A 7610-nucleotide genomic window follows, 5' to 3' on the forward strand; every position below is an offset into this window, starting at 1 on the left:
CCATTAAACCACAAGACAGTGTGCATTTATGAAGTTAATGACAAATGATCCCTTTCTGTATTATGCATTACTTTATTCACCATAATTATTGATCCCTAAAAGCCATTCTTTGAGCTAAAGTGCTTTAACCAAAGTGCCTTAATAGAATGTTCATTAGTGACCTCATAAAATGACACACAGGCAAAAGGAAAATAGAGACTTAAATCATCTATATCAAAATCTCGAATATGACATACACAACTGGAAATCTTTCAATATAAATCGCATATGAACAAGTAATACAAAGAGAAATCTAAACCCTGTATATGCTGTGTTCCATCCAAACTGGAATCCAACCCAGATTTCCTCAGGAACACTGCAATGATCAATCATATAGCAGACATCAGAAAGTGCAAAAACAGTGGTAATACATTAAAACACATTTTCAATAAGCCTAAAACCAAGCCCTTGAAATCTACAAAGAATGAAGAGGGGGAGGGGGAGAATGTGCCCCCTCATAACACAGTAATTCATCTTCACTTAATAAGATATAGGACACACTTAAGTGTGCATAAATCATTTCGTGTTTGTTCCATTTGTGTTTGTTCCATACTATGTGGCCTAGTAGGAGTACTCTGGCTACTGTTGATGTCAAAGAGAAGGAATATCACAGCAGTTAGACAAAGATAAGGTTATATTCCTTTCCTAAAGGTACAGAATTCACCTCCACTAATCTATAATCAGGAACAAGTTCTAAATGGCTATCGGAATTAGAAAAATTCCACATGACATAACTAGAAATTTCATGCTCAAAAAACTCACACTAGTAAACAATATAGCTTAGTAAACATGAAACAAAAGTGTTTCAAATTCTAGCTGTTCTAAATGTACTTTAAGTAATATTTTTTATTAGGCAATGTAACAGTAGAGACGAATTCAATCATTCATCTTTGGAGGAGACTTACAATCTCATCCTGCAGATAACATATACAAACAGTAGACTGTACATTAATTATTTTCTAATAACTAATAATTTATTTGAAACTGTATTTTAAGTGTCTATCCCAAGTTCTTTCCATACTTCCATCTTTTGGCTAGAGAATTCCTTGGTTATCTGTTTTAAAGCTATTTTGAGGAGGATTCAAAGACAATACATCACAGAAGGCACATGCTGAACAATGTAATGCGTCTAATAAAGAGGTCACATAGATTGGGCCGGTTGGAGAAGTTACCTCAAATCTGTTTGATTTTTGCAATGTTATGCGTTCTTACAAATATTTTATAATTATTTATCTACTTTCAAAAACAAGTGCTACTAACATCTGACCTTATGACAACTCTAGAGCTGTGATTTTTTTCAATTGGTTGTTACAAGCTAATATTTAAGCAGTGGTAAATACACCTTGAAATGTTCATATATATATGTGTGTGTGTGTATACATACATATACATGGTCTTCATTTAAGTTCTTTATTATTTTAACAATGTATTTTAGGGATAAGAAAACTAAATTCTATTCCTGAAACTAATATTACACTATATGTTAACTAACTGGAATTTAAACAAAAATTTGAAAAAAAAGACAAATAATTTCCTTCTAAATAGAAAGCCAATTACTAAAGCTAAAATTGCAAATCTAACCCAAGGTCAGGAGTCCAGGTTGTGAGAGTACCATAATGATAGAGGGAAAAGGGAGATTAATGTTCAGCCAGTGCTTTTTACAAATGGCTAATCTACATACATCACATTATTTCCCAAACAAAAGTCATTACATTCTTTCTTCCTGCTCCTGCTAAAGCCATCAGGCTGAATGTCCTGTTTTTATTCTTTTCCCATTAATATTATCTTTGATGAAAAATTTAAATATGATCTTTTCAGTGTAAAACTTTTAGCATACGACATATGCACATATTTGGGGCATGGGAACAGGAAAACACAGTGTGATTGGTCCCAGGCCTCTAATATTATCTTAGATAACCACATAGAGCATACTTGAGTTAGGTCTATATGGCCCTTTCTTCCTGTGCATTAAAAAAATAAATTCTTTCACACCATAGTTACCTTATTTTTAGAAAGGAATTGTGTATTTTCCTCCTGCAATTCAGTCAGGATACCATGGGAGGCTTTAAAAAATGTTAATAAGGAGGAGTAATTTAAAAAAAAAAAAAAAAGCTAAAATGCTACTCAGAGGAATTTTATAAGAATCTGCTGCCCTTATGAAGCTTGTATTACTTACAAAGGAGTAAAAATTCATCATCATCTCTGATTTTAGTACCTCACTCAATAATTTCACTTTATTATTCTCTTCATCCCTCTTCAAAGCCTTTCAATCATTCCAGTTTTATTTTCAGTGTTTTTCTTCAGTAGCAAAATCTTGCTGAAATAAAACCGGACTGGAGAATCATTACAGGATTTGTTGGCAGTGCGGTCATTAAAATTGTGTGAGCATCTCCCTCATACAACTTCTTTAAAGGGCATAACATAACACTAATACTGTATTTTTTATGGGAAGAAATATTTTTCTTTGTGTGCTAAGATCAAGAACAAGTGAAATCACACAGCACTAAATTCTGAAATTTTAGATAAAAAATTTCACAAATAAGTAAAAGATGGCTACAATGTCTTAAGGATAATCATTAACTGTACTTATAAATTATAATTTTTTTCAGTGATACAGGTGATAATGTTTTATTTTTTTTAAGATTTTTATTTATTTATTTGACAGAGAGAGATCACAAGTAGGCAGAGAGGCAGGCAGAGAGAGAGGGGGAAGCAGGCTCCCTGCCGAGCAGAGAGCCCGATGTGGGGCTCTATCCCAGGACCCTGGGATCATGACCTGAGCCGGAAGCAGAAGCTTTAACCCACTGAGCCACCCAGGTGCCCAGGTGATAATATTTTAAACAAAATAACTTTCATGCCCAAAATCATGGTATTTAAGGATGAAAGGAATCAACAGAGTTTAATACATTAAACTTAAAATTCTGAAATATTTTGTTTTCATTTTGAGGATAAGGAAAATTTCAAAAACAGAAATAGGAACAGAGAATACTGAACTTCAGAGTACATAAGAATCATTTCAGGTGATTGATAAAATGCAGCTTCCCAATATGCCATCATTAAAGACTGTAATTTAATAGATGTGGGCAGAATTTGGGGGATCTGCATTTTAGCAAATATTCCCAATGATTCACAGATTCAGAGAGTCTGTTTGAGAAACACATGAATAAATGGGCAGAACTCAGGGCCCCTGACTCCAAGTTAAATGCTGTTTCTGCTATACCACAACATCTTTGACTTTTTTTTTTTAAGATTTTATTTATTTATTTGACAGAGATCACAAGTAGGCAGAGAGGCAGGCAGAGAGAAAGAAGGAAGCAGGGTCCCTGCTGAGCAGAGCACCCAATAAGGTACTTAATGCCAGGACCCTGAGATCATGACCTGAGCCAAAGGCAGAGGCTAACCCACTGAGCTGCCCAGGCGCCCCATTGTGCAAATATTTGGAATTATCAATCAATCCAAAGTGTCCACTGAGTCCACTGACCTTGATTTATAGAAATTACTATTAGAAATGTCATCCTTTCTTCCTGAGAGTACCTAATTAGCTACACTGAGATCACTTTGACTATTTCCATATTACTGTGGTTCTGGCTATAGAGAGGGATGACTAAGATCTGATACGTGTTTTCTGGTCAAAGATATAAATGGAAACTCAAAACATGACCCTTTGGTTGGAACAAAACCACTGACTGGTGGTTAGAGTTACAAGGACACCGTCACCTTGAAAAAAATCTACCCTGGGAACACCTGAGTGGCAGCATTTGTTTTACCATCGTTAAATGTGGTCTGGTTTAAAAACAAAAAAAGTGCTGCATCTCTCTGAAATTGGAAATTATTCTTAAAATGACAAACCCCTGGACTATTTTACTTTACACAGAAGCTTAGTAAATAAAACTGCAACAAAATAAAATCTGGACTTGTTCATCAAATTTACAAAGCAACTTGCTAAGGAAGAAGAAAAGATAAATTTTTCCACCTTTCACCAGCTTTCCACTTCAACCTCCTAGAGGGAATATCCTTTACCCATTCTACCTTGATCAAGCAGAAAAGCAACTAAATCTAAAATTGTGCCAAATGGGGCGCCTGGATGGCTCAGTGGGTTAAAGCCTCTGCCTTCCGCTCAGGTCATGATCCCAGAGTCCTGGGATGGAGCCCCACATCGCATCAGGCTCTCTGCTCAGCGGGGAGCCTGCTTCTGCCTCTCTCTGCCTGCCTCTCTGCCTACTTGTGATCTCTGTCAAATAAATAAAATCTTTCCTTTTAAAAAATAAATAAATAAAAAATAAAATTGTGCCAAATGTAAAAAACATTGTAGAAAATTTCTTTTTTTTTTCCCCCAGAAAGTGGGAAAGAAAATAGTTGTTCAATTTAGGATAATTATCAACTTCTTGAAATTTAAGTCATAAAGTGCTTTCTATTCTTTAAGCTAATTACCTGGTATGGATTTAGAACACTGACCACCACAAATAAAATTTCCTTTTCACAAGAATGAGAGAAGTTTAATTTAAAAGAGTTAAAGAATCAGAGTTGAAGGTTTCATTCTATCACTAACTTGAACCTCTTAAAGACTACACCTTGGAGGAACCCGGGTGGCTCAGTGACCTCTGCCTTCGGCTCAGGTCATGATCCCTGGATCCTGGGATGGAGCCCCACATTGGGCTCTCTGCTCAGTGGGAAGCCTTCTTCCTCCTCTCTTTCTCTACCTGCCTCTGCCTACTTGTGATCTCTGTCAAATAAATAAACAAAATCTTTAAAAAAAAAAAGACTACACCTTGAACCTCTGCTTCACTTGTAGGTAATATAATGAATCATCTAAAAATTTAATGAAATTGATTACAAAAGATTTTGCAAACCGTAAATCACCCTTTATCATCCCATTTATATTTGAATTTTCTAATTAGGAAATCCACTTCAGTGTTTTAAAAGTCTCTAAAATAACTTGAGGATTTAATTTGCTAAATTAAAAAAATTACAACTCACTCCATTAAGTACAGTTGACCCTTGAAAATACAGGGGTGAAAAGGCACCGAAACCCTGTGCAGTTGAAGATCTGTATATAACTTCTGACTTCCCCAAAATTTAACTAGTACCCTACTACTGACCTGAAGCTTTACTGGTGACATAAAGAACAGATTAATAAATATTTTGTATGTTATACATATTATATATTATATTCTTACAGTAAAGTAAGCTAGAAAAAAAAAGGTGTGGAGGAGGGAACTATATAAAGCCTGTGAAAAGATTAGCAAAAGCACAACTTATATATGCCTGAAGTTAAGTAATGATCTGAGATTCATCAGTGAATGAAACAAAAAAAAATCTAGATGACCTAAGTTGACTTTTTTAAAAAATAAAAACTTAATTTTAATGAGAATAGTGGATAGGATATTTTCTCTTTCATGCCACATGCTTATTTGATTGGATTTTTTACATTGCAAACAGATGTTTTAAAGTAATTTCAGTACACTTTAATCTTAATGACAGAGAAGTCATGACATTTAAATGTCACAAATATTTGCTATAGAGGTCTTCTTTTACAAAACGTTAGATTAAAATACTAAAGAGAAACACACCAAATGCTAATGGTTACGGTCTCTGTGTGTAAAGCAATGAATGATAATTCTTCTTCTGTATAATTAAACTTGAATACTTACAGTAGTAAAGAGTAAAATGAAACAAATTCCAGTTAGTCATACTTAGAGAATTATTTGGAAAACTTCAGCATTAAATGATAAAAAAGTAGAAAAGACAAAATAATGGCCCAAACAAGATAAATGGTTATGCTCACATAAATATCCCTCCTCCCTCCAAGGAACATAAACCTTGTCTAATTCAAGGCTCCACCATCCCAAAAGTGTGGTCCTCAACCTCTTGGCCCAGTAAAATAAAGTAAAGTAAAGTAAAGTTGTAACTGAGTTTTAGGCAATACAACGGAGAAGGACATGAAAAAGAAAAAGAGGGCAAAGAGTTCGTGTCGTGTCGGCGGTCTCTGAGGGAGTATATTATTCATCTATTCCATACAAATTACCATCAACTTACCACCTTAAACACAGGTATTTATTATCTTACAGTTTCCTTGGGTCAGGAATATAGACACAGCCTTGTAGTTCCTTTGCTTAGGGTGGCACACTGCTGTTACAAAGATATTGGCTGAACAGCATTCTCATCTGGGGGCAAAGTGGGGAAGAATCCATTTCTAAGTCGACTCAGGACATCACCTACACATGAGAATAACATCCTGCCACCTCTGTCATAGTTGACTGGTTTACAGCACATCACTGATCCTGCCCACTCTCACAGGGAGAGAGAGGATACAGGGAGAGGTCTCCTGAGCAACAGGAGACAAAGATAATAAGGGCTTCTCTCCCTCTCGTCTGTCTACTACAGGAAGGTTCTCAGACATAATCACACAATCTTCCCTCTTGTATCCCATTAGCTAAAGCTGAATGACATCTAGTTGGAAGATGCAGACTTTTTTACCCCAGATTGCCATGTGCCCTAATACCAATGTGATTATTGTGGAAGAAGGAGAGAGTGAATTTTGGGAGACAACTAGCAGACTGCCTTCCAATCAGAGAACTTCCAGTTAGAACTTCTGTGGCAATCCATGAAATAAGGAACAAGACAGCATCTAGTAAGATTAGTAAACAGTCAGATGACATTCTCTGATTATAATTTGTAGTTTGATTATTAGAATAGAAATTAAATTCTGTTAAAGGTAGAAAAGTGTTTGAATAGAAAATCATGCTAAATTAACTAGTACCCCTAGATTTAATTCTCAGGTAAATTAATTCAAGACAGTCTTACAGCTTTCATTCCTATAAACACCATTAACCAGATAACCTCATTTTTAAAAAGTATGTATCTGTATAACCTTTTGCCATTTCCATAGGACTTTCTCACGTATTGTATTTTATTATCAGTTTTCTCAAAGAGTGTCCATTCCTCTCACTTAGCAGGTCAAGTTAAGTGACTGGCTTAAAATTCAGTAACTGGCAAATGGCACAGGCCAAGCTAATGCACAGGTCATATACCTCTACATAGATTCTACTACACCATAATGTCGAGAAATCAATTTCACTGAAGAATAAAAATGCAAGATATTAAGCATTTGAACAAAAGCTAGATGAGATGCTGGTTAAGTTCCAGAAATATGGAAATATCAGATAATTGACAGATTCTTGTTTTGGTCCCTTTGCTGTGTTTGAGATAGCCTCGACCAAAAGGACTGACGAAAAGGAGAGAAGAAAGAAGGGAAGGCAGGCCAGACAGAGAGAGACAGCAGCTTACTAAAGGGTCCTGTCCCACTGGAAGAGCTTTAACATTGCAAGAAGTGACTCCAAAGAGAATTTGGTAAGTCAAGAAAATTATTAGTTACAAAGTGAATCCAGTCCTTCAGAAATGTGATGGTTGCAAACACTGAGACTTTTCCAAAACAGGCTATTGCTAGCCTATTAAAATTAAACTCTTTCACATACACTCTCCACCCTTCATTCTCTAGTACCCTAGACCCACTATGGCTGTGGCTGTGGGTTTTTTTGTTTTGTTTTGTTTCTGGAGAACTAAAGAAAGAA

Source organism: Mustela putorius, unplaced genomic scaffold (genome assembly GCF_011764305.1).
Source record: "Mustela putorius furo isolate JIRA1106 unplaced genomic scaffold, ASM1176430v1.1 tig00001215_pilon_pilon_pilon, whole genome shotgun sequence".
In the NCBI taxonomy this organism is placed as follows: Eukaryota; Metazoa; Chordata; class Mammalia; order Carnivora; family Mustelidae; genus Mustela; species Mustela putorius.